Source organism: Hemiscyllium ocellatum, chromosome 5 (genome assembly GCF_020745735.1).
Source record: "Hemiscyllium ocellatum isolate sHemOce1 chromosome 5, sHemOce1.pat.X.cur, whole genome shotgun sequence".
NCBI lineage: Eukaryota > Metazoa > Chordata > Chondrichthyes > Orectolobiformes > Hemiscylliidae > Hemiscyllium > Hemiscyllium ocellatum.
Window position 1 is genome coordinate 48,615,091 of NC_083405.1, and position 27,256 is coordinate 48,642,346.

Genomic DNA, 27,256 nt, shown 5'->3' on the forward strand with positions numbered 1-27,256 from the left:
TCTTGGAAGACATTTCACTATCTCATGCTTCTCTCCCCATGAACTGCACATCCCTGCTGACAACATCAGTGCAGTAGGAGAACTGCATGTACAATTCCACTTTGCATTTGTGATGGAGTAGTAGCATAATACCAATAGCACAGGAGCATCAGCAACACCGACAGCAGCACCAACATTCTCCTCTGCCACACGCTAGCCACGAGAAAGAGAGGATGCACCCCAGGGATCCAGCTGCAAGGAGGTGAGATTCCCCAGGCAGAAGAGCAGCTCTCTGAACATGTGTGTATATATCAGTGCTTCAGAAAGCTCAGCCATTCATAACAGGATGTTCCTGACTCCTGAAAGGAATGCTCCTTCCCAGTAGATAAGATGGGGGTACCTGGCTAGTAATCATCAATGTGGTTATCACCAGCGAATCACCTGCAGACTCTCTTGAGTTCAGCACTTTAAAGAAATAAAAGCAGAGCGTTGTGAGTGGAGAAATGTTCTTTTCTGTGGAGTGGAGGGCAATAATGAGGCATAGGTATGAGAGGATATTAACCAGAGGTTAAGGTTGAGTTCTGGCTGTTAAAATGAAGTTGGGAAATGCCTGGCTATAGATGAATATATGGTATTGAAAGGCAGTTTGGTCTGAAGATAGCTGTACAGAAGGATGCTGTGGGTCAGCAAGGCAGACCAACTTTAATGATGGAGAGATATTTAGAGACGAATATAAGTTAGTTTTGACTAAGTATCAGCTTTATTGAGTTGTAAGGAGGACTTTTCCTCATGAGGCCTATTCAGGTTTCTCACCTCATCTTACTGTACTTCTCTTATTGGCTAACTACACCACCCCAATGATCCCCCTCACTGTGACAGCATCACAGCTGGCCACAGAAGGGATACCCAGAAAAAAAGTGAATTCTCAATTCAAAGTTTCAAAACTGAGAGTAGTCAATTTTTAATAGGCTAGGGTGTTAAAGCATTTGGAAGCAAAGTGGGGAAAGGAATTAAAATATAGATCATTGATAATCTAATTGAGCGGGAGAAGAGACTTGATGGGGCAAATGGCTAACACATGTTCTGCTGTTCTTAAGGCATGTTGATAAATTCAATTGGAACGAAATTATGACACAGTCATGGATTAACACAGAAATGGAGTGCTCAGACAAATAAGGCAAATATTATCTGATTCCCAGCTGCTACTTGCAACATCCCTTCCCAATCTTCGGTTGGAAAAAAAAACTACAGTAATGTACAGGTTTGATACTGAAACGAGAATTAAAATGCAAAGCAATTATATTGCTCTGTTGGCAGGATTAGTTCACACTTGGACAATGACAAGCCAAGCAAAAATTCTGACTTAAATCACAGGATCACTTGTAAATTGCATGCACCGTTAAACTATGCGATTTATGTAATGCAGTGCATGTACCATGAAATAAAACAGATGTCGGTCATTGCACAGGGGACATTTTTCACTGATACCTAAATAGCAGCTTGCTCCATTTTCATCCTGTCATGTGGAATCTATTACCTTTAAAATAGGTCTTAGCCTTCTACATATCACATTAGGCCATGAGGAACAAATTGTTCATTCTCATGAATTCATTACAAAATTGGTGAGTTCATCTGCAATGAGAAACTGAAAAAACAAGTTTTACTATCATGTTTAATTACTTGTCTGGTAACTGGAACTGGCTGGAGCAACAATTGCAGGGAAGCTTGATATAATCAGTTCTGAACAATAATACTACATACAATTCTTTGACTGAAAGGTTCTAAAATGGCTCCTCAAAATTAGAAAAGGAATCTTGCTATTATCTAGTGATTAGAAAATTAGGGTTCCATGAACCTATTGGACAAACACTGAGTGCGATATACTTTTCCCGTTTGTACTTTGGGTAAGATGTTTATGTGAATTGATTGTGTGTGTTCTTTGAAGGTAATTATTGATCTATTTATTTTAAACATGGGAGCAGGTCGAGTAGAGAAACACACTAAGGAGCCCTGAGTGATTCTGTATTCTCTCCACTTCAATGTCTTTGGGGTATGAAGTTTGGAATGAATGTGAATTGAAAGATAAGGACTTAGCATCTTCAACAAAATCCCGTTATGACTGCAGCTTTCCAGTGAGGTATGTGGTGCTGTAGAGTCGCCAATTTTGTATAAGTCTGTAGGAATGTGGCTTTGTTTCAATCCATATTGGCTGGAGAAGTTCATGGAAATGTTTCTCTTTCTCTTACTTTTTGCTGTGGAGTAGTTATCCTCATGCAATACATTATCAATAGTTCTGGTGATCTGTGATAAACATTATTATTACCTAAAGGCATGTGCCAACTGTTTTGAGAGCTGCCAATATCTCTCATGTACCTGATGTGCTCGAACATTCAGGTGCTTTACAGAATTGATTATGGGGACAAGGGATACCCACTGTGACGATAGCTCATAACACTATTGCACAAGTGCTGTGCATTGTGGAGCACAGATAAATTACTGCTCATGGTCCCATCAAGTCTGTTGTAAAACAGACTGCAGAACTGCTGAATACAAGGTTACGCTGTTTAGACTGGTTTGGCAGTCCCTCCAGTCTAATCCAGGCAGAGTGTGACATATCACGCTGGCATGCTGTGTTCTGCACAACTAGAGTAGGCAATGAGACAATATGATGGGTGCTGAGGAACTGGAGGAATGAGAGAAATGGTGTGACAATGAAGATGAGGATATTGGGAATGAGGATATCCTTCTTGTCCATGATAGGGTTCAACTGCATTGGGTATGATGAGCCAGACGGAACTTGATTGACACCTGGTTCAAATACATGAGAGCTGGTGCAGCAGACCATTGTGACTTCAAAATATTCATTCATCATGAAGCCAAAATTTGGTTTGAATTGTTGGGATGGACTGCAGCCTCTATTTATTTTGTTTACGGATCACTTCTGCTATCGGTAAATAAAAGGGCAAGCTGAGATTTGTCCAATTGTTTCCCAACATGTGATGTTCCTCTATTGGTAAATAACAAACTGTGGCTTTAATGTGAGCACTGGCAACAAGGTAGTGCTGAATTAGAGGGTGCCCAGATAAGATATAGGTATTTTTGGGTAAAGTATGTGATGTAGTAGTTAAACAGCAATGTGGATGAGAGAATAGGGTTGTATATGCGAGGGAATGTCAGCTAAACCAGCCATGAACAGTGTGGCTTAGTAAATTCCTGATGACATTGCTAATGAGGGGAAGTAATAGATTGCCAACACTTGTTGGGGGATACAGTGTTTCAAAGAGGGAACAGGATCAAGGGCTGCAGGTCTTTTGGCTGGTATCTGCTGAGTGTTTTGGGAATGGCATGTGGTACAATGCGGCCAAAATCAAACATGAGAATCATCATAACACTGGGGTAGGTAGCTAATGTGGTGAGTTTACTAAAATATAGTAAGGAAATTTGATAGATCTTGTGGCAGAAATCCCTTGAAAAATTTCAACACAGCTCAGACTTAGCCAAAAACTGTAAAACTCAGCCCAAACTCTCTGGGCCTGGGTGAGTTTGACAGTGAAACGGAGTAAAGTCTGAATTCTCCCATTCTCATCAGCATACACTTCAATGCCAGTCCATCAACATTCTCAGCCGAGTCTCTGATATCAGAAATTGTAACCTCGCCCACTGAATAGCTGACCCATAAGCCATTCTTTGCTCTTGGCCTGGCTGCAGCCACGCATACCCAGTTTCACAACATTCTTAATGATTTGAACAAATTGCAATAAATGGATATGATTGACTCATGGATGCAAGGTCATCAAGGTTAGTAGCTGGATATCCAAGGATATTTGTCCTTAATAATGGAAAAGCAAGAAGGAAATGGAGCTGTTAATAATGAAGTGCTTTAGTAGGGGAGAGAAAGGTTTGTATTCTCGTGATAGAGAACTTCAGATTGAAAGATGTTAGAGCAGTTTGAGTGAAGGTAAGGAATTGTGATGGACATAAAACATTGATTGTTTAGAAGTCATCAAACAACAGTAGTAACACTGAACATGGTGTGAATTGGGAAATTAGAGATGTAAGTAATATGGACAAAATAGTAATATTGGTTATTTCAGATTACTTACATACTGGAAAATCCCAATCAACACTAATGTAAACTATTCCTACTTTTAAAGAAAAGCTTTTACAGTGATACTGTATTGGAAATACAGTAATTTGAAACATAACTCTTTGGTAAACACCTTACAATCCAGACTAATCATAACCTTTTCGAAATGATATTTAAAAAAAAGCCCCACCAAATACCTTCAAAATCCATTGGCTATGACCTAATATGCTAATACAAACCAGGATTCAAAATACAAATCACAAGTAGTCGGCAGGGTGGCACAGTGGTTAGTACTGTGGCCTCACAGCACCATAGACCCAGGTTCAATTCCCACCTCAGGTTACTCTCTGTGTGGAGTTTGCACATTCTCCCCGTGTCTGCGTGGGTTTGCTCCGGATTCCTCCCACAGTCCAAAGATGTGCAGATCAGGTGCATTGGCCTTGCTAAATTGCCCCTAGTTTTAGGGGAATGGGTCTGGGTGGGTTGTGCTTCGGTGGGTCAGTGTGGACTTGTTGGGCTGAAGGGCCTGTTTCCACACTGTAATCTAATCTAAAAATAATCTAGTCTGAGTTGGCTTCCAAAGTCAGTCAACTATAACAACATATCACTGAATCTAAGGTAGATATCAATATACGTGTGATAGAGGACAGTCTTCATATTTACCTTATTCATTACGGTCACAATCAATCGTCTGAAAAATGACATTTTATATCCAGTGCTGAAAAGCTACAAGAGTTGAAATACATCATCATTAGTGGGTGGCCTGAACACGTTAAGCAACTTCCCAATGCTAGTCCTAAGCAAGGAGCTAACAGCAACTTTCTGTTCTGCCAGCTACAATAGAAATGGCCAAAAGCAGATCTTAAAATGTGAGCCATTTCCCAAACTCCAGCTCAAAAATCTATTTTAATGAACTTTAGAAAGTTGGAAAGACAGAGATGGAGAGATGGAACGATTTAGCACTTTTAATAATGGAGCTTGGATTGCCATCAATGTTAGCTCTAATTTATGCACTAATGATGTTGACCACTTTTAATGTCAGCAGTAATTCCAGCATTAATCACCTGGATTACTGTCAGTATTAGCAATAATTCCATTGCTAATAGTCTGGATTGCTTTCAGTGTTAGCAGTAAGTTAAACTCTAATAACCTGGATTACTGTCAGAGTTGGCTGTACCACTTGTACTAATAGAATATACGAATAATGTCTTATTCAGCTACAACCACTGAAAGAGAGGATGTTTTTTGTTCATGGTTTATGAGTCTTACTGGCAATTGATTGCCAATCTCTAATTGCCCCAAGAGAAGGTGAGCTGCCTTCTTGAACAACTGAAGTCTGTAGGAAGTAGGCACACCTACAGTGCTTTATGTAAGAAGTTCCAGCATTTTGATTCAACGATGGTATAATCAATAACATATCTCCGAGTTGAAATGATGTATGGCCAAGAGGAAGACTTGTCATTGTTGATGTTTCATTTATCTCCTGCCCTTATCTTTTTAGGTGATAGAGGTCACGAGTCTGAAGGAAGCCTTGATGAATTGTAGCAGTGCACCTTTTAGGTTAAAAATCACACAACACCAGGTTATAGTCCAACAGGTTTAATTGGAAGCACACTAGCTTTCAGAGCAACACTCCTTCATCAGACAATCACCTGATGAAGGAGCGTCGCTCTGAAAGCTAGTGTGCTTCCAATTAAACCTGTTGGACTATAATCTGGTGTTGTGTGATTTTTAACTTTGTACACCCCAGTCCAACACCAGCATCTCCAAATCATCTTTTAGGTGGTACACATGCTATAGTGGAAGATTGGGATTGTTGACAGCACTGGAAGGGGTGCCAATCAAATGAGCTGATTTTTGGTGCATGGTGTTGAGTTTTTTGAATGTTGTTGGAGCTTGAGTGAACACTGACACACTCCTAACTTGTGCCTTGTGGACAACCTTTGGGAATTCAGAATCTGCTACAGAATTTCTGCCCTCTGACCTGCTTATGTGGCAAAAGTGTTTATATGACTGAAAAAGAAAGTGCCAAACAAACTCAGCAGATATGGTGGCAGTTATCGAGAGAGAAAACCAGAATGTGTGTTTCATGTCCAGTACGACTCTTCTTAAGAGCAAGAAGTAGTTGGAAAGAAGGATTTTGATGCTGTTAAAGTAAAGTTACCATAGTTCTCCTTCTCATGAAGGAGAGACATCTGGTGATGGTTTAATCTGAAGGTCACCACATCTCAGGTGAGAGGAAAGGTTGAGAAGGAGGGACCTCCATGGTAACCTCAGCCCGTGCAAGAATTGAACCCATGCTGGTAGCATCACTCAGCTGCAGTGCAGCTAACAGAGCTAACCAATCCTATACAGAGGGGAAGGACGAACAGCTGGTAAGGATGCTCAGAGCTGAAGGCAAAAGAGTTGCTAATGATTGTAAATGGATGATAGAGATCTAAAAAGGGATAATTGACATGTGATCAGGATAAAATGGGTCAGGTGAGTGTGTGTGTGTGTGTGGATTGTGGAGGAAGCAATCAGAGGATTTACTAAGATTGGAGGATACAGAGGTCATGCTCTGAAGTTGTGGAATTCAATATTGAGTCCTAAAGGCTGTAAAGTGACGAAACAAAAACTAAGATCTTGTTCCTCTAGTTCACGTTAGGCTTCATAGGAATGCAATTGACAGCCCAGGATAGAAATGTTTGCATGGGAGTGTGGTGATTTATTGAAATTTCAAGCTTTAATTTAGAGTCATAGAGTCATCGAGTCATACAGCACAGGAACAGGCCCCTCAGTTCAACCAGTCTATGACATAGTGCCAAACTAAACTAGTCCTGCCAGCCTGCTCCTGGCCTATATCCCTTCAAACTTTTCCTAATCATGAATCTATCCAAATGTATTTAAACGTTGTAATTGTACCCACATCCAACACTTCCTCAGGAAATTCGTTCCACACATGAACCGCCCTCTGTATAAAACATTGCCTCCAATGTTTTTTTTAAATCTCTCTCCTCTCACCTTAAAAATGTGCCCCTTGGTCTTGAAATTCCCCATCTTAGGGAAAAGAAAACTACCATTAACTCTATACCTCTCAATATTTTATAAACTTGTCTCTCTCAATAAGCTCAAGGGACGTCTTGGCACACCTCCAGAGTAAGTCAGACTTGAATCCAGCCTCTTGACTCAGAAGTAGGGATATTACCAATGAGCTCCAAGCATTCTAAAGCTTCTATTCATATAATTGGTCCAGTTCAATTTTGGATCAGTGATAATGCTTCCAGAATTTTGTTCACAGGGAACTTGGTACTGGTGACACTTTGAATAAAAAAGTGAGGTTATATTATCACTTAATCGATTAACATTGTCTGGCACTTACATGACACAAGTGCCACTTGGCTCTTATGAACCCATTCTGTATATTTCTGAAGCTTATAGTCACAGACTCTTTCGGTATTAGAGGAGACAGGAATGACTAAGCTTCAGCAGAGTGGGAGATTTAAGTTCAATTTGCTTGTGGATTATCATTGATGCTGTTTCAATTTCTCAGCTTAAATCTGTGTTTAAAGCTCACATCACCTCAGGTGTAAGTTCTGCATCATGTCAAATTTGAAATAAGCACATAACGTCCTGCAACTCCAGAATGAAGCAACTTTGAACTCCAGGGTGATCAACTTGTGAAACAGGAGGTATAAATGCTGAAACACTGAGAAAGCACAATAAGCCACCCGTGTGTACTTGATTGGCCACTTGTCCAAATGGACATCCAATGACAGCTCACCACTTTGAAGTCAGCAAAGATTAGGCAGATATCAACTGCTGATACTCATGTAAGTCGGCAGCTGGGTATTCAGATGGAACTCAGTGTGGTAGAGGCCTAAACAGAGTTTGTGAAGCTAACGATGTTTTATGGAGTCCTAATGAATGGTCCAGACCTGAAGTTCATGTGCTAGATATTTTGGAAAACATTAAGATGAATAAGTCTCCAGGGCCAGACCAGATTTATCCTAGGCTGCTCTGGGAAGCGAGAAAGGAGGTTGCTAAGCCGCTGGCGAGAATATTTGCCTCCTCACTCTCCACAGGAGTCGAACCGGAGGATTGGAAGGAGGCAAATGTTGTTCCTCTTTTCAAGAAGGGTAATAGGGATATCCCTGGCAATTACAGACCAGTAAGGCTTATGTCTGTGGTCAGCAAAGTTTTGGAAAGAATTCTGGGGGATAGGATTTATGACTATTTGGCAAAGTACAGTGTGATTAAAGGCAGTCAGCATGGCTTTGTGAGGGGCAGGTCATGCCTCACGAATCTTATTGAGTTCTTTGAGGAGGTGTCAAGACAGGTCGATGACAGTCGAGCAGTGGATATGGTGTATATGGACTTCAGCAAGGCATTTGTTAAGGTTCCCCATGGTAGGCTCATTCATAAAGTCAGGAAGTATGGGATACAGGGAGATTTGGCTATCTGGATTCAGATTTGGCTGGCTGACGGAAGGCAGAGAGTGGTTGTAGATGGAAAGTATTCTGCCTGGAGGTCAGTGTTGATTGGGGTCCTGCAGGGCTCTGTTCTTGGGCTTCTTCTCTTTGTAATTTTGATAAATGACTTGGATGAGGAGGTTGAGAGGTGGGTTAGTAAATTTGCCAATGACACAAAGGTTGCCATTGACAGTATTGAGGGCTATTGCAGGCTGCAGCATGACATAGACAGGATGCAGAGCTGGGCTGAGAAACGGCCAACCTGGATAAATGTGAAATGATGCATTTTGGAAGGTTGAACTCGAATGCTGAATATAGGATTAAAGCCAGGATTCTTGGCAGTGTGGGGGAACAGAGGGATCTGGGTGTGCAAGCACATAGATCCCTCAAAGTTGCCACCCAAGTGGATAGGATTGTAAAGAAAGCATGTGGTGTTTTGACTTTCATCAACAGGGGTATCGTGTTTAAGAGCCGTGAGGTTTTGCTGCAGCTCTACGAGTCCCTGGTGAGACCACACTTGGAATATTGTGTCCAGTTCTGGTTGCCCTACTATAGATTAGATTATTTACAGTGTGGAAACAGGCCCTTATGCCCAACAAGTCCACACCGACCCTCTGAAGAGCAACCCACCCAGACTCAATCCCCCTATGTTTATCCCTTCACCTAACACAATGGACAATTTAGCATGGCCAATTCACCTCATCTGCACATCTTTGGACTGTGAGAAGAAATTGGAGCATCTGGAGGAAACCCACGCAAACACGAGGAGAATGTGCAAACTCCACACAGTCAGTTGCCTGAGACAGGAATTGAATCTGTGTCTCAGGTACTGTGAGGCAGCAGTACTAACCACTGTGCCACCGTGCTGCCCATACAGAGGCTTTGGAGAGGATGCAAAGAAGGTTTACCAGGATGCTGCCTGGGCTGGAGGGCTTGCCTTATGAAGAAAGGTCGAATAAGCTCAGACTTTCCTCTCTGGAGCGAAGGAGAAAGAGAGGAGACCTGATCGAGGTGTACAAAATAATGTGAGGAATAGATAGAATCAATAGCCAGATACTTTTCCCCAGGACAGGATTGACTGGTAGGAGAAGTCATTATTTGAAGATGTTTGGAGGAAGGTATAAAGGAGACACCAGAGGTAGGTTCTTCACGCAGAGAATTGTGAATGCATGGAATGCGTTGCCAGCTGTGGAACCAGAGTCATTGGGGACATTTAAGCGACTGCTGGACATGTACATGGATAACAGTGAGTTGAGGGGTGCGTAAGTTAAGTTACTATATTTGACATTGGGATTAAATCTCGGCACAACATCGTGCTGTACTTTTCTATGTTCTATGTTCTATGAAATGTTGACTCCCCTTTTCCTCTGATGCTGTTTGACCTGCTGTGTCTTTTTTCTGCTCCACTCTTTATCCACTCCCCAGCATCTGTAGTTCTCAGTATCACGTAAGGATGCTTTCTACTGTGTTTTATGTGAACACTGCTGCAAGCAAGTTCCCTGTGTGCTTTGTGAACACACTTATCATCTGCCCTGCTCACCTTCAAACATAGTTCCACTTACCTCAGGGTTGGACAAGATCTTAGCTAATGCATACAGAATGTTCCCAATTTATAAACATCTGACTTATGAATGCTCAGGAAATTTGAGAATAAAATGGGGCTTTATTTCTAGTGCACTACCCTAGTGACGTGTAGCAATGTTCTCTGTAATCCTTCTTCGAATCACCATAAATCTGTGTCCCAGTAACTGACCTTTGTGCTAAGGGAAACCTTTACCTTACCTCTCTACTTAAGCCCCTCGTTATATAATGCACCTCAAACAAGTCATCCATCAATCCAGTGTTCTAAGGAAAATAAAATTAGCCTATCCAATCTTTCCTAGCTGCTGCAATTTTCAAGGCCTTGCAGAATTCTTATATGTCTTCTCTGTTCTCTCAAGAGAACCTATCTTTGAAGTAATGTAGTGACCAGAATTTATAGAATCCCCACAGTGCCAGAAAACAGGCCAACCAGTCCACACCAACCCTCCAAAGGACATCCCACCCAGACCCATCCTCTGATCCTATCCCTGTAACCCTGCATTTCCCATGGCTAATACACCTAACCTACACATCCCTGGACACTAAGGGCAATTTAGCATGGCCAATCCACCTATCCTGCACACCTCTGTACCATGTGAGGAAACCGGAGCACCTGGCGGAAGCCCATGCAGACACAGGGAGAATATGCCAACTCCACACAGTTGCCCGAGTACACAAGACTCTGCCTGGGGTCTAACCAATATCCTGTATTGATCCAGCTTTACATCCCTGCTTCTGTATTCGCCCAGTGAAGGGAAGTATCCCAAATGCTATCATATCTATCTTCCTGTCACCATCATGCAGTCCAAGGTTTCTTATTCTCTCTACCCAATTCGGGGACCTGCCATTTAGAGCATACTCCCTTGATTTGTTTACCCTCCCCAAATGAATAACCTCCCACTTCTCTGGATGGAATTCCATCTGCCACTGTTCTTCCCACTCGACCAATCCATTGATATCCTGCAATCAGCAGTCATTCTCTTCACTATCAATTACCTGACCAATTTCTGTGTAGCCTGCAAATTTCCCTCTCATGCCTCTCATATTCAGGTCCAAATCATTAACATTCATAAAGCATGCAGCAACAGCCCCAATATTGATCGCTGTGGAACACCACTGGAAATTGTTTTCCATTCACAAAAACATCTGTCGACCATTACTACCCTTTGTTTCCTGGTTCTCGGCCAATTTTGGATCCAACTTGCATTCTGCTGTATTCCATGGGCTTTAATGATTCTAACCAATCCATGGGGGATCTTGTTAAATGCCTTACTAAAGTTCACATAGCCAACATCTGCTACTCTCTTCATATTCGATCCTTCTTAGTACTTCTTCAAAAATAATTAATTAATTTAGTAACGCATGATGTTCCTTTCAAAATTACCATGCTGACTGTCCCTGATTTATTTGTGCCTTTCTAAGTAACGTTTAAATGCTGTTTTTTCAGCATTGAGGCTTGTAATTTACGCATCACTGACATCGGACTGACAGGTTTATTATCATCTGTCCTCCTTTGCATCCTTTTTGAGTAAAGGTGCAATGTTCAGAGTAGGGGAAAATGGTAAAACATGACAGAATTAAAAACTCTTTATTTGAGTGCTTACAACATTTGTATTAAGATGGATGATTTGCCAGTACACATTGAAATAAATGGGCGTGGCATGGTACCCATTACAGAGTGAGCAAGACCATGAACCGAATATGAAATCATATTTGACATTTCAGAACAATATCAGAAAAGGAATCAGAGATGTGTTAGCTCTGATAATAAAGATGACAGCAGGACAACAGTAAGCAATGATCTTGGTTCAGATGACCAAAATGTTGGGTGGAGATAAGAAACAGCAAAGAACCACTTCGGGATTGATTACGAATCAAGAAATAAAATGGGGGTGCCAGGATTGTAAGACATTTACTGCAATAATCATGATTACTGCAACAACACACATGGAATGCCTGACTCAAATAGTCAATGCTATTCTTGAGTTTGAGTTCATAACATTTATTTGGGAAAGTCTCATGGAACAATATATCTGAAAACAACCAATGAATCTGGTTAACTGATTTGGTCTGGTAGAAACATATCCACAAAGAAAAGGATCTACTTTTAGATAAACCTTGATACAACCAACCCAGATTGTGTGTGAGAGAGGGGGGGTACGATTTAATAAAGGGCAGCTTGTATATCTCTCCTCACCCAGGATCTTAACTTTTTGTTCAGAGCTATAACAATTGGGAATCCTTGCCTGAGGACTGTTTGCAATACTGAGTGAGCCGTTCAGAAAATGAGGATGGTGGCAATTGTCTACTCAACCATTATTGGCAATAAGTGGCATAAAATGCTTATGTGACATACTGCATATACTTTGGTCTCTGCATTTAACGAGACATAAACCAAATTAAAGGCAGTTCATTAATTCCAATGATGAATGAATTGTTATGTGTTGAAATGTTGAGCACGTTGGACCAAAGGTTGAGTGATGATACTATCAAAACAAAGAAACTTCTGTTGGGTGTTGAAGGGATAGATGATAAAATGATGTTCCTTTTCATAGTGGAATCTAGAATGAGGGAGTACAGTTTCAAAATAAGATGTTTCTCATTTAAAAGATGAAGAGTTCTTCTCTCTCTCAGAAGATCATCAATCTTTATAATTCTTTACCCCAAAGACTGGATCTTTTTGAAAATATTTGACTCTGAATTAGTTTTAGTCTGTAGGCAAATCAAAAAGTTGTTGGCAGGTCAGGCAGGAAATTGGAGATAAGGGAATGATCAGATCCAGTGTGAATATATTAAATGATAGAGCAGACTCGAACGGCTTTACGGATTTTCACCTTTCCATGCTGAATGATCTGATGCTTATAAGAATTGGAAACTGGAAGACAATCAAGGCCTTACACAGAACTGAATAACATATCCACTGCTCTGCCAAAAATGTAGTGAATCAGGGTTTGGAGCAAAATATTGGGAGTCAGCTCAGGGACATGGGCTTTGAGGACCTGATCTAAATAAACACCTGTAATACAGCAGCCACTCTATAGGAACCTTCAGCACTTTTTTTTAGAGAGTCATGCTTTCCTATATCTGGAAACATCCGTTGTCAAGGAAAATTATTGCATAAACAATTATGTCATTGGCTCCCTTGTGCTTTTTCAGGTGTTTAAGTGGCTGTTTATTCCATTTAACAAGTGCTAGTCAATGTAATTGATTCTCCCACACCACTAAATGGCCTACTGTGCAAACGCTAAGACAAATGTTTCAGCACAGCTCCATTAAAACAGCAAAGTCATGGGCTAAAAAAGATTGATTGGATACATGCAAGAGCTTCAATTACATGCTCAGTTAACTCCCAAATAGAACAAGAAGAAAGCTGTATTGTTTTCAAGTCATGATTCCTTGCCCTACTTCTTTAATTGAAAATGTCATTCTAGATTACAACTTATTGCCCCAAGAAATAACATATACATCTTCATAAAATTACTTTAGTGATGTGTTCTTTGCATGTATCCAATATTCAGTAATAATTTACACCCTGGATATAAATTGAGGGATCAACGAGACTTGGGGACGGAGGGGTGTAGTGCAGGAAGTTGGGGGGTGATGAGGGTAGATCATGGAGAGGATGAAAGATCAATTTACTTCCTGAGCTTTGCATCCTTAACAAGGTAAGGCCTAAGAGATACTTTCACAGGTGATACGACATAGTAAATATAAAACAGTTAGGCAAAACTTTCCCCAGGATTTCAATGCACTCATACAACAACAATGTGACATTTCCTATTGCCACACAAACTATTTACATTTATGTACTTTTGTGGTGAAATTTAAGCAAAGTTAAGTGCTGAGGCCTTGTGTCCTTATGAACTGGATTAAAGCTGCCAAGCAATATTGTGGAGGGTTGTTCGAAATAATGGAAGAGAATTTCTTCAACACACCACTGTGGGTTAAGTCTCCATTATATGCAGGTTTATATAAAATGTGGTTACCCATCAAGATGTATAGTCCCTACAATTATTGGAAATGTTTTAGCAGAAAAACCTGATGTACTATTTGATGCTTAAGACAGTTGACCTGAAGGAGTGAACTTGGAAGATTTAGAAAGGCTCTGCTCAATGTTGCTGGGAGGAGCTAGTCTGTTTGTTAGTGTTAATGCACAGTCTATAGTCATGTATCAGTAACTGTCTGGTTACTAGTTACTATCTCTTAGGAAATAGCAATATCTGTTGCCTATTGTTCATGTAGTTACTAGTTGCATACTATTATGAATTAAACTACAGCTTAAGATTGCATTTCATGCCTGTTCTGCTGATGACATATTAGTGAATAATCCTTCACCACTAAATACTAGTAATGCCCATGGACTAGTATTGCAAGAAAGGTTGATAGTAGCAAATCTACTCAAAGAAGACCCTAGCAGAACCAGGTTCGAGCAGCAGGCATTTCTTACAGTAATAGTTTCATAACATCCTTACTGTGTTGTACTGCCTGCCAATGGCAATCAATAAGTTGGTTGCAATGCAGACAACAAGGTGGTGCTACTGCCTCAAAAGAGCCCATAATTTATCAAAAGTAATGCTTTGTTCTGGCACCTCCATAACCAGAGCTGCTCCTTTCACCAATGTAAATATAATTCTGGGCAATGGTAAACTGAACAGCTCAGATTTCACTGGCCAACAAGAAGCTTTGCACTCACTGATCTGCATATACCTTCCCAGTCATGCGAAGCCACAAGAATCAGAAACAAGAACTGTCTTTATGTTGCTCAAAATGAATACTGGTGCTGCCAGTTCCTAGAAGTATAAGCTTTGTGCAGCTGGCTGCAAATGTAACACTGCCAGAAGTCAGGGAAAAAAGGTTCTTCCTGCCAAACAGCTTTAGCGAATTCTGCTGTTTCACATTCAAGTTGTATCCTTCTGTGTGGGCCTTGTGCTTTCAGGGAAAGGTATTAATGCAAATCTCATGCAATGTAAAAACAGCTGAAGATGCAAACCATGGCTTAAAACAACTGCTCAAAGTTCTATTGAAATTATGCTATGAAATCCATTGCTGCAATTAATGTCAGAAATTTCCAGAAGGTAATACATAGGACAGATTTTTTTAAAGCAATGTTGTGCCATATCTATAACAGTAAAATACATGAAAGTGAAAATTATATAGCAAGAAGTTTTATTTCAAAAGTATTTATGATTGTTTCAAACAAATTTCATGTAAACAATGAACATCAAATCTCATTGAATGTTGACTCTTTGTTTAAATTATTTGGATCACGAACTCTTGATGTTTTAATTTGCATAAGTTGATATAATATATGCATGTTTGACACTAAAAGTAAGAGGTTAGGAACAGTGTCAGAGGCTAGATTGCTTACTTATAGTTTTATTTCTTTATATGGTCGTAGAGATGTGAAAATCATTGACAAGGCCAGTATTTGTTAAACACCCATAAATGCTTTTGAAGTGAATGGTCTGCTAGACTATCCCAGAAAGCAGTCAAAACTAAATCACATTGCTGTGGGATTGTAGTAACATGCAGGCCAGACTGGACTAAGATATCTTCCTTAAAGGTCGTTAGTGGACCAAATGGGTTTTTAGAACAATTGGTGATAGCTGTCACATTCACTATTGCTGATTTATATTCTAACAGTTGCTGTGGTGAGATTTGAGCTCACATCCCCAGAATATTTAGAATGATAGAGTCATACAGCATAGTTACGGTCCTTCAGCTCACCATATCTATGCCAACAAACCAATGCCAAACTATACTAAGCTCATTGACCTGCATTTGGTCCATAGCCTACTATGCCCCGGAATTTTAAATACTCATACAGGTTCTTCTTGAATGTTACAAGAGTACCTGCTTCCACCATCCTTGCAGGCAGCACGCATCCTTTATTAGTCTCCAATACATCCCACTCTTTCCCTGGTAATCCTCTTACTTTTAATATACTTATAAAATATACTTGGGGTTTTTCTTGATCCCATCTATGAAAGATAATTCTTGTCCTATTTTTATCCTCCTAATTTCATTTTAAACAACCCTCGACACTTGCTATTTTAATGTCCTGTATCTGACATATGCTACCTTCTTTTCCTTTACAAACTCTCACTATCCTTAAACATCCAGAGTTCCCAGTTCTAAGCAAGGGGCACGGGACCTGACATGTTAACCCTGATTCCTCTCCACATGTTTTCCAGCAATTTCTGTTTTGGTTTCAGAGTTCTGTGGATGCGCCACACTTGCCCTTCACTCTTAGAAGGATACATTGGCCCTGAATTCTCACTATGCTGCTTTTAAAAAATCCCATTTTCCAAAAGTAGACTTACCTTCAAGTAACTGCTCCCAGGCAGATCCTGTTTAATGATATTGTAATTGGACTTCCCTCAGCTGGTCAGTTATCTTCTACAATATCCTTATTCCTTTCCATAAAGCCTAATAAAGCCTAATAACTAATAGAGTTATGGTCACTATTCCCAAAATGTTCACCCACTTAAAACTCAACCATTTGACTGCCTTCCTTTTCTCGGATTAGGCCTAGCACTGCCCCATCTCTAGTAGGACTCTCTATATATGGCGTAAAAAGCTCTGTTGGGTGCACTTTACAAATTCTACCCCATTTAAGCCTTTCACACAGTTACTGTTAGCAAAGTTGAAGTCCCCTACAACTATAACCCAGTTTCTCTCACACTTTTCGGTGTTTGCTTACAAATATGCTCCTTTGTCTCCTTTTGACTGTTGGGAGTCCTATCATATAATCCCAGCAAGGTGATCACCCCCTTTTTATTTATTTCTAAGCCATACAAAGGTGACTTCATTCGAAGACCTTCCAGGACATCGTCCATCATTACTAAAATGATGACTTCCTTTATTCTCTTCTTACAGTACCCACTCACCCACTGAAACTTCTATACAGTGGGTTTTGAACTGCCAGTCTTGTCTTTCCATGAACCATGTCTCAATGATTTTGAACAATATCATTATTCCCTGAAAAATGCCTTAAATCCATCTGCATTACCAGTCAGACTCCTTGCATTAAAACATTACAGGCAAGCTCCTTGCATTTGATGGGGCCTACTGGATAGCCCAATGTCATTACTAGTACAACAAGTTTCCTTAATATAAGTGAAATGGAAAATGCTGTGGTTGCTGGAAATCTGAAACAAGAAAGAATTTGCTTGTGGATGCCTATAATCCATAAATTGCACTCAGGACTTAGTTCTATCAATTGCATGCTCCACTTCATCTCCATGCACATTAAAGCTCGTCAGGATGATAGTATATTCTTGTCTTTTGCCAAACAATGATGTGAAGTCCCATTTCACCTTCATCTTGATTCCAATGAGTTGCAAGCTGCTGATAGGATAGTCAGGGAACATTTGCTTCCCAGTCCATCTACTTTTGCTGACACTAACCTTCTCTTTCAGAATATATGGATTCATACATCAAAGAAGAAACCTTCTCAGCTATCACAGCCTCAGGAAGAAAAGTGAAAATAAAAATCACATTGATGAAAAAGTACCATTGTTTTAGATCACATTTTAAGCATTCCTTGGAGGCAGGTATGGAGATTAGACTGCAGTGGAGAAGCATACAGAGAAAAGCTGTTGAAAATACACGATAATATGATCACTGCACTTACAAATCTACCAGATAACTACTTCTCACTGTTAAAGAGCATGGAATGCTCTGCTCCAAATGTGGAAGAGTACTTTGAGCATATCGGTACCTACAACTCCAACTATGATAAAAATCATCTGGTAGCTACCATCTCAACAAGGGCTCAGTTAGCTTGGATGGCTGGCTTGTAATACATGGGACTTCCAAATTAGTGGGTTCAATTCTCATACCAGCTGAGGTTTTCATGAAGGACTCTCCTTCTCAAACTCTCCCTAACCTGAGGTGTTGTGATTCGTTTCCAGTTGTCTCTCTTTTTAATGAGAGAAAAGACCTGTAGTTTTGTAAGACTATTGCAACTTTACCTTTAATGTCTCACCTTTCAGTACAACAGAACAGAAACAAAGAAACATAGAAAGGGGAAGCAAGAGGAGGCCATTTGGCCCTTTGAACCTGCACTGCCATTCATCATGATCATGGCTGATCATCCAATTCAAGAGCCTAATCCTGCTTTCTCCCCATCATCTTTGATCTCATTCACCCCAATTGCCAAATCTAGCCATCTCTTGAATACATGCAACGTTTTGGCATCAATTACTTCCCGTGGTAATGAATTCCACAGGCTCACCACTCTTTGGGGGAAGAAATATCCCAAAAGAGACATCCTAAATGATCCTGAATTCCCAGACTGTGTCCCCTGGTTCTGAATGCACCCACCATCAGGAACATCCTCCCTGTATCTACTCTGTTTAGCCTGTTAGAGTTTTATAAGTCACGATGAGATGTCCCCCCCCCTCACTCATCTGAACTTTAGCCAAACAATCCAGCAAAACTAGAGAACATCTCAGTGTTGCCATAATAGTCATACAGAAGCTGTTAAAACTTGTTGTCATGCTAGGCTCAACATAAGCCACCCACACTCAAATGCGTCATCGTGGCAGAGAGTTCCAATACTGACAGGAGCTCATGGTTTCTCAGGACCATTCCACAATCTGTGCTTGAACAGGTTTGCTGAGATGTTCCCTTTGAGAGTGGTGCTGCCATACAGTATGAACCCTCTGTTAAAAGGTCTAGAAGAGCTGTTAATGCCATTTGCTGACTGTTAGCCATCATAGTGATAGACCTCGAATTGGCACGGAGCCAAATTTCATGGCCCATGTCTTTGATGGCATATATCATCTTCCCTTTTTCATCTCCTAATTCCCAGGCTAATTCCTGTATCTGTTCAACACATCTGTCTAGTATCTTGCGATATTTTGCCAAATCATCAAGAGTGTGGTGCTGGAAAAGCACAGCATCCAAGGAGCAGGAGAATTGATATTTTGGGCATAAGCCCTTCATCAGATTCCTGCTCCTCAGATGTGCCTAACCTGCTATGTTTTTCCAGCATCACACTCTCCACTCTGATCTCCAGCATCTGCAGTCCTCATTTTCTTCATATTTTGCGACATAAATAGCACCGTATATCTATAAGTTGTGATCATTGTTTTGATCTAATATTTCTCCCCTTCATTACAAATCCTAAAGCTTGCATTGCTTATCTCTCAGTTTGATATCTGATCTAGGTTTTGAATGTAATTAAAGTGGCTACTTTCAGATGCCTATGAATATGATAGTTGATCACTATTATCTGCAATGCTAATTTAAAAGCAACAATAGGGTTTAATGTCAGCTTTAAATGGATTGTAGTCTTTATTTTTAGTTGTCAACGTTTCAGTTCTAGTTGGGTCAATCTTTCCATTCATTGAAACTGTCAATACGATAATTCATTCCAAATTATTCCAATCTAAAACTAGAAAAACAGACTCAAATGCATTTTAATAATTTCTGCTGCAATTTTTAACTCTGAAAGGCCTTTTGGCAGGGTGCTTATTGATCTTTACCTCTCCTCCACATTGTTAACAGTCATATTATTTGCAGCTTATAAAAAGATGACTTAATTCCAGCTGGAGGAAGAAAAGTTATCCTTTACGAATGATTAACAGCGAATGATGTTGTTATTCTGCAATAGTGTTAAAACTTAGGAAATAGAAGCAGAAGTAGGCCATTGGGCCCTTCATGTCTGCTCCACCATTCAGTAAGATCATGACAGTTATCTTTTTGTTCAGACTTTCATGTTCTTATCGATCAATGACCACCCTCAGTTCCTCACCTAACAAGAATTGATTCATCTCTGTATTGAAAATTTTCAATGACCCCACCTCCACAGCCTTCTTAGGCAGAGAATTCCAAAGTTGTTTCAGCTTCTGAAAGAAAGCAGTTCTCTTTATCGTTGTCCTGAAAAGATGACTTGTAATTTTAAAACTTGCTTTAAAATTTCCTGGAGTCACTACAAAAACATTGTTTCCATATCTGTTGTGTCAAGATCATTCAGGATCTTTTATACTTCAGTCAATCATCTCTTGCCCTTCTCCAGTGGAAACAAGCTTAACCTATCCTCACAAGACAACTCACTAATTCCTCCTGTTAATCTTTCTAAACGTTGTCTGAACAATCTCTATCACGTTTACATTCTTCCTTCAATAAGGAAGCCAAAACCTAAAAATTATTTAAGATGTGATTTCACCAATGCCTTGTAAGACTGAAAGAAATCATCCTTACATTTGGGATCAATCCCTTTCATAATAAAGGACAGCATTCCATTAGCCTCATTAATTATATTCTGTACTTCCGTACTAAAATTTTGTGATTCTTGCTCCAAAACAGCTAAATTCCACTGCACCTCAGAATTCTGCAGTCATTCGCCATTTAAGTAATTCTCTTTTTTATTTTTTTTTCTGCCAAAGTGAACAACTTTACATTTTCCCACAATATAATTGATCTACCAGATGTTTGATAACTCACTAGACCTGTCTACATCTATCTGTAACTCCCTCATGTCTTCTTCACAACATACATTCTTGCTTATCTTGGTTTCCTCTCTGAATTGGAGATAATCCTTTAGCTCACTTCATATCAGTCATTGATGCAAATTATAAAATGTTGAGTCTTCAGCACAAATCCCTATGGGACCCCACTTGTCACATCCTGACAAGACACATTTATGCATATTCTCTGTTTTATGGTCGCCAGCCAATTTTTATTCTCAAATACCTTTTAGAATTCCAAGTAGCATACCTCTCCAGGCTTTCCTTTATCTACAGAGGATACTACATTTTTAAAGAACACCAATAAATTAGGTAAACATGATTTCCCTTTTACAAGACCATACTGACTCTTCATGAATTAGTGCTACAAATGTTGGAATAGGATATTACGCAAGAACAGCTGCTTTCCATTGAATGGTGTCAAGCTTGTTGAGTACTGTTGGAGCTGCACTCATTTAAGTAATTAGAGAGTATTGGTTTACACTTCTGACTTGTGCCTGAAAGATGGTGGAAAGGCTTTGAGAAGTTAGGAGGTGAGTAACTGACTGCAGGATTCCAAGCACCTGATGTGTTTTTGGAGCCATTCTATTTATATGGACAGCTCAGTTCAATTTCTAGTTAACAATAAGCCCCCAGGATGTTGATAATGGGGTATTCAGAGAGGTAATGCCATTGAATTTCAAGAGATGATGTATGGTTTTTATCTTTTTGGAGAGGGTTATTAGCTGTCACTTGTATGACGTGAATGCTACTTGTCACTTGACAGGTAAAGCCTGGATATAGTCCAGGTTTTGCTATGTTTGAGCATGGACTGCTTCAGTATCTGAGGAGATGTGAATAATGCTAAACATTGGGCAGTCATCTGTGAGCATCCCAATTTCTGACCTTATGATGGAGGGAAGGTCATTGTTGAAGTAACTGAAAATGGTTTAGGACACCACACTGAGGAACTCCTGCAGCTAGTAAAGTGATCATAGAATCTGAGACATCATGAACTGTGGAGTGAGAAAGAAATCTTCAGGGCAAGACAAATCAGCTTCAAAACAAAGTTACGACCATGGAAGCTTCAAACAGGCTGGATGGTGCCACTTTTTATGGCAAACACTAACTGCACAGGGATGCACAATGTGAGTTTGACATGTTTGTAGAAAAAAACTTCAATCTTCAGAAAAGACCCACCAAGAAACAGTACATCAACTTCAAATAGCTAATGTGAAGCTATCTCGAGAGAATAGACTGGTCCAAAGTGGATCATGTTAATTTGCAATTTGCAGAAATTGTTGACCTGAGTAGAAGAATGTGTGATATTGTTATCTCAACATATTTGATCTCTTTCCTTTTTGCTGTCCAAGTCCTGCAAACCTCATTAACTCTGGCATCTAAATTGTCCCTGTATTGTTTTAATTCTCGCATTGCAATATTCCCATGTCTGTCACCTCATTTTAATCTTCTGAGGACCTGCCTCTATTACAAAGCAGCAGAGCTTGATCTGGACTGTAACTACTTTGCCTGCTTCTAGTTTACCAGCTTATAAACTGTGTCAGTTAGAAAACAATCTCCTTGCCACCATGGTTTTAAACTGTACTTGTGCAGTCCCAGTGTCTGTGTGCTTTCTTGCTGAACCTTATCTTTGGACTGGTCTTAGAGATATTGGTATTTGATGTAGTTGTCTAGGTAACACTAATGCTCCATCCTAATGGAGTTTCCAGCTCACACTCACTGATGCATGCCTCTTGTCATGTCTGAAATGCTTTTAACTATTGATTGTGGGTTCCGCCTTGCAGAATCTTGCCATACAATTCTCTCCTTCGGGTTTCTCAAAAGTTCAGTTCATCTAGTTGCTGCCAGTCTGCTCGAGCAGCCTTTGTAAAGATGTGTCAATAAAAAAAATTCACATCTCTGTGGTTCCATCATTTTGTATGCTGCAGCTCAATAGAATCGGTATCCCTCACTACCATGTTGTAAGATGAATCCTTACCACAGCTCAGCACAATGTAAGATGGATTTCATAGATTTGTTGCCACCATCATTTTTCCTGACAACAATCTTGTCAAGTGTGGTTAAGAAAACTGCTATGTAATCTGATAGAATGATGATCTTGTCTCAAATATGAAGTTGGTTATTACATGATATCGAGATTTATAAATTACGTTAGTATGATGAACATTGTGACTGAGACTGTGACGCAGTCATTGATGTTAGGTCTTGCTCCTTTGAGATCCAAAGCAGTCACCCTCTCTGAGTCAATGTCATGTTATCATATTGACCAATGTTTTATGCACTTCTCAGCATTAAATCTTTAAGACCATTACAATCACACATGTGCAGTAAGAGAAATCCACCAACAGGCTGTGAAAGCACTAAAGAGTTTTTAACCAGCAAAAGTCAAGAAGATCAAATTACTTCATTCATAGAGATATAGAATGTCTTTATGAAGCTTAAAGTTGAACAAGAGAAGCAAGCTTGACTATCTCAAAGCTCAATAAGAACTAACACTGACCTAGCTGCTAGAGGCCAAATAGCACAGTTGAACCTTACAGGCTGGAGACAAGAATGTTGTAGATGATTTGCGAAAATCTTACACTCAGGTGACTAATGATCCCTCTCAGTGACTGGACAGAGAAATCTTTTGATCGAGGAAATGTAGCCTTTTTTTACAGAGATATTCTGAAATGCTGGATCAAGCTGAATGACTAGCTAAAGAAAACGTTCTGCTACAGTCAATTGCTGCCCTAGCCTTTCAAAAAAGGGAGAGGGAGAATTTTTGTTTCTCTTTAACAATGGAGATTGCCTGTGGAAGGAGATTGTCCTTCCAAGTAGCTTTGCAAATCAGAGTACCTCACTAGAGTTTTCCAGCAGTATATTCTGGTGTCCATTATACTACACTGTTACTTTCTTGTGGAGTTCCTGAGATGTCCATGTATGCACCTCAGCAGCTTGAAATCGCTGCAATACTGAGGTGATATGCTGCACATTAAAAGTGAAATTCTTATTCTAGAAATCGTGAGAAGAATTCATCTCTTTGCCTTCAATGTAATCTTCAAAACAACATTTGTTCTTCTTTTCCAACTTTTTTTCATCCCTTGATCTGAAAGAAGGAATAGATAGATGGAATCAAACCGAAAGGAGACTGAGATTTTTATTTTCTTATCTTCCTTTTCAAAAGGCTTTATTTATTGGAGTCCCAGGTTCTTCTCCATCAATCAGTGTTTCCTAGACTGGTCTTTGTTGCTGCTACATTGTCATGCATATATTGTCATGTTCAATAAAGCCGTTTGTGTTCACTCATAAGAATGTAGATCTCATCTTACTGCATCCCGTTTCGTATTCTCAGCATCTTTCGCTTATTTCCAGCAGCCCCAGCCTATTAACTCTGTGCAGGAACTAACCAATTTTCCATCATTCAATACCTATAAGTCAGTCATATGCCTGATTACTAATAAAATTCTGGTAAGAATCGACCATGAAAGTGATTTGGATATTCCGACTGTGGCCTTGGGAAGATCTTGTGAAGAAGCTGCAGATTTCGCTCTCAATCGCCTGGATTGTTACAGAGGGTGTAAAATATGATTTACTAGTTAACTAACCATTATACAGTTAATGTAGTAATTGAGTGAGATATGCAGACCTGAATTCTTTACAACATTCAAAACTCACTATTCTAAGCACTACCCCAGCACAAACAAATTGTGAAGAAAGTCTTAGAAAGTTAAGGCAACTTGATCTTATTTGCAATTTTGTATAAATCTGCATTTAATTATTTTCTTTGTGATATGGTGAGTGGATAAGTGCCTGCAATGTGCAGAAGAAATGTTCAACACTTTCATTTGAAATGTTAAAAAGAAAATTTGATAGAACAACAGTTCATCTCCAAACAACTTGATTTTTTTTTAATGGTATCTTTTCTCAAATGTTTGCCACCCTGATGAACGTTGACCGGCTAGGCTTTCAACAATGCCCCTGAAAGCAGCATCCAGCAGATGAAGCAGAACAGAACAGGAATGTTTCTCCTTCTGATTTCTCTCTCACTGTGAAGAAGTACTTGGCCTTCATTTGGTGCTTCCCAGCAGGGGTTTGGCTGAGATTAACATCTCAGCATGTGGAGAATCACTAGTGTGAATATGCAAGCCACCTCGCTTGATGTTCCAACATGCTGTGCCATCATGCCACTTTTTTTGTTTATGTTCCTTTAAGCAGTGTTAGACAGAGGAATACATTCCCACATTTTGCTCCTAGTGTTAGAATCGAACATTTTCAGGTTAGGTTATAACAAAATTTGGGACAAAATTCCCCAGATATTTCCCTGACAGTGTTCTTTTCCTGGGACCTTGTTAAAGCAACTCTGTTACACCAGTGTAGCATCTCACTTTCTTGTGACAGTCAATATCCTGAGGTAAGTCTGGTATTGAATTATTGGCACTCGATTGCTTACTCTTTTCACACAAAGAATCACATATGGTAATTTTGAACATTTCCTTCAGCTCTTGTATATGTAAAATGCAATAAATAGCAATTCTACCAAAGGGTTATATTTAAACAGTCATGTTCCCACAGAGACGCAGACTTCAATCCCTATTTGTCAAAAATGCTGACAAAAAAGAGAAAATTCTGGAGACCCTGCATTTTTAAGGGAGGAATCATACCAAAAACTTTGACGGACTGAGGATCTAGAATATTTGTTTGGATATAGTTCAGAGGTTATGTCCAATTTACTTCCATTCATACGCTGATTTTGTTAATGCTAACATATATTGAAATTACGCACGCACTCAAAAGGATGAAAGACATCCGGCATTATCATGACGTGTCAAATCTCTGCAGTTTGAAGTCCTTTGCAACTAACAAATCAATTAAATTTTTAAGATATTTTGCCACGTATGTTCTGAAAGAGTGAAGACTGTTTTCCAAATTATAATTATTATTTCTGTTTGTCTGGGGAAGCAGTTCTGGTTCATTGTTGAAATTAGCAATCCATTCGATGACATTACATGACGCAGTGTGTTGCTACCAGGAACAGATCCCTCTGGCAATAGTACGTGGGTTATGGCCTGACTTGGATGGTCACAGTCACAATTTGAGCAGTCCCACATAATTTACTAGTGGAGCAAGTGGCAACATCTCCCCTGCTATATTCCCAAACAGCTGAGGGGGTGTCTAGATTTTATGTTGAAAGTTGAAAACCCTGGGTTTTCATCTCCACAGATGGTGATGTTTGCAGTCGACCAGGAGGTTTGCCATCAAGAGGTGGGACTGCCATCAGTTTGTAGCCTGTGAAGAGAGCACCAGCAGGGGCTATGAGATTTTCGACTTTTTCGAGGCTCTGTGTCAGCTGCAGTGTCTTGTTAGCTGTCAGCTGATGGTGTTCTTAGAAGAAGATTTTTTTTCTCTGTGGACATCAGGAGGTTAATATTCATGAGTTTCTGAATTTCTCAATTTGACTTTACTTAATGATAATCAATATTTCAGTATTTAATTTGATAACAATTTTAAAAACAAGTGCTTTAATGAGTTTTAAAATGTCACAGTTATTATTACTCCTGGAGTTTCCGTATAAGAGATTGGTATCTTATGAAGTAGAAAATTAAAAATAAGCAAATTTAAACACCTGCAATTTTTAAACCAGAAGCTAGTGGTATATCCTTTTCCATTAATCATTAGGTCGTTCAAAACAAAGGAAGGACCGTCCAGGGCCAGAGGACTTGTCTCAGAATAAAAGGATACTCATTTAAATCTGAGATGAAGAGGAATTTCTTCTTTCAAATGGTTGTGAGTCTTTGGAACTCTTTGCCATAGAGAGCAGTGATGGTAAAGATTCTTGAACAGTCGGGGAATCGCAAGTTATGGGGAAAACACCAGAAAGTGGATGTGAGCAATGTCAGATCAGCCATGATCCTATTGAATAGTGAGGTAAGCTCAAGGATCTCAATGGCCTACACCAGTTGCTAATTTTTTATGGTAATCATGGTCACAAATTCTCAAAATCCATACTTCAAACAGCAAAGGTCAACTGCCATGACAATCTTTTAGGAACTATTTTCTTTATTGTGTAATTTAAGCTAAACCTGCTGCCAATACATTTAGCTTCTTGCCATTGCATCACTTATCTTTGGATGTCTACACAGATCTTGTCCCTTTGCCACTTCAAGGAGCAGGAGAATCGACGTTTCGGGCATGAGCCCTTCCTGAAGAAGGTCAAACTGGTACATGTCAACCTGTTATTTTACATTACTCTAGTCCCATTTGTCAGCATTTGGTGTATACCCTCTAAACCCTTCCTATTCATGTACCCGTCCAGAGGTCTCTTAAATTGTATTTGTACCAGCATCCATTCCCTCCTCTGGCAGCTCATTCTATACATGTACCACCCTCTGTGTGATGAAGTTGCCCCTTAGGTCCCTTTTAAATCTTTTCCCTCTCACCTTTAACTTGTGCTCCCTTACCCTGGAAAAAGACCTTGGTTCTTCATCCTATCCATGCCCCTCATGATTTTATAAACCTCTAGAAGGTCACTCCTCAGCCACCAACGCTTCAGGGAAAATAGGGTCCTTTTTTGCACAGTGCTTCTCCAGAATCCCTCTTTAAAAAATTCAGCTTTTGCCAGATATTTGCTGTACAATTTAGTTATAACTATTTCCTGTTTTTTCCCGATGTTTTCAAGTGCAATATCCTCCCTATTGCTA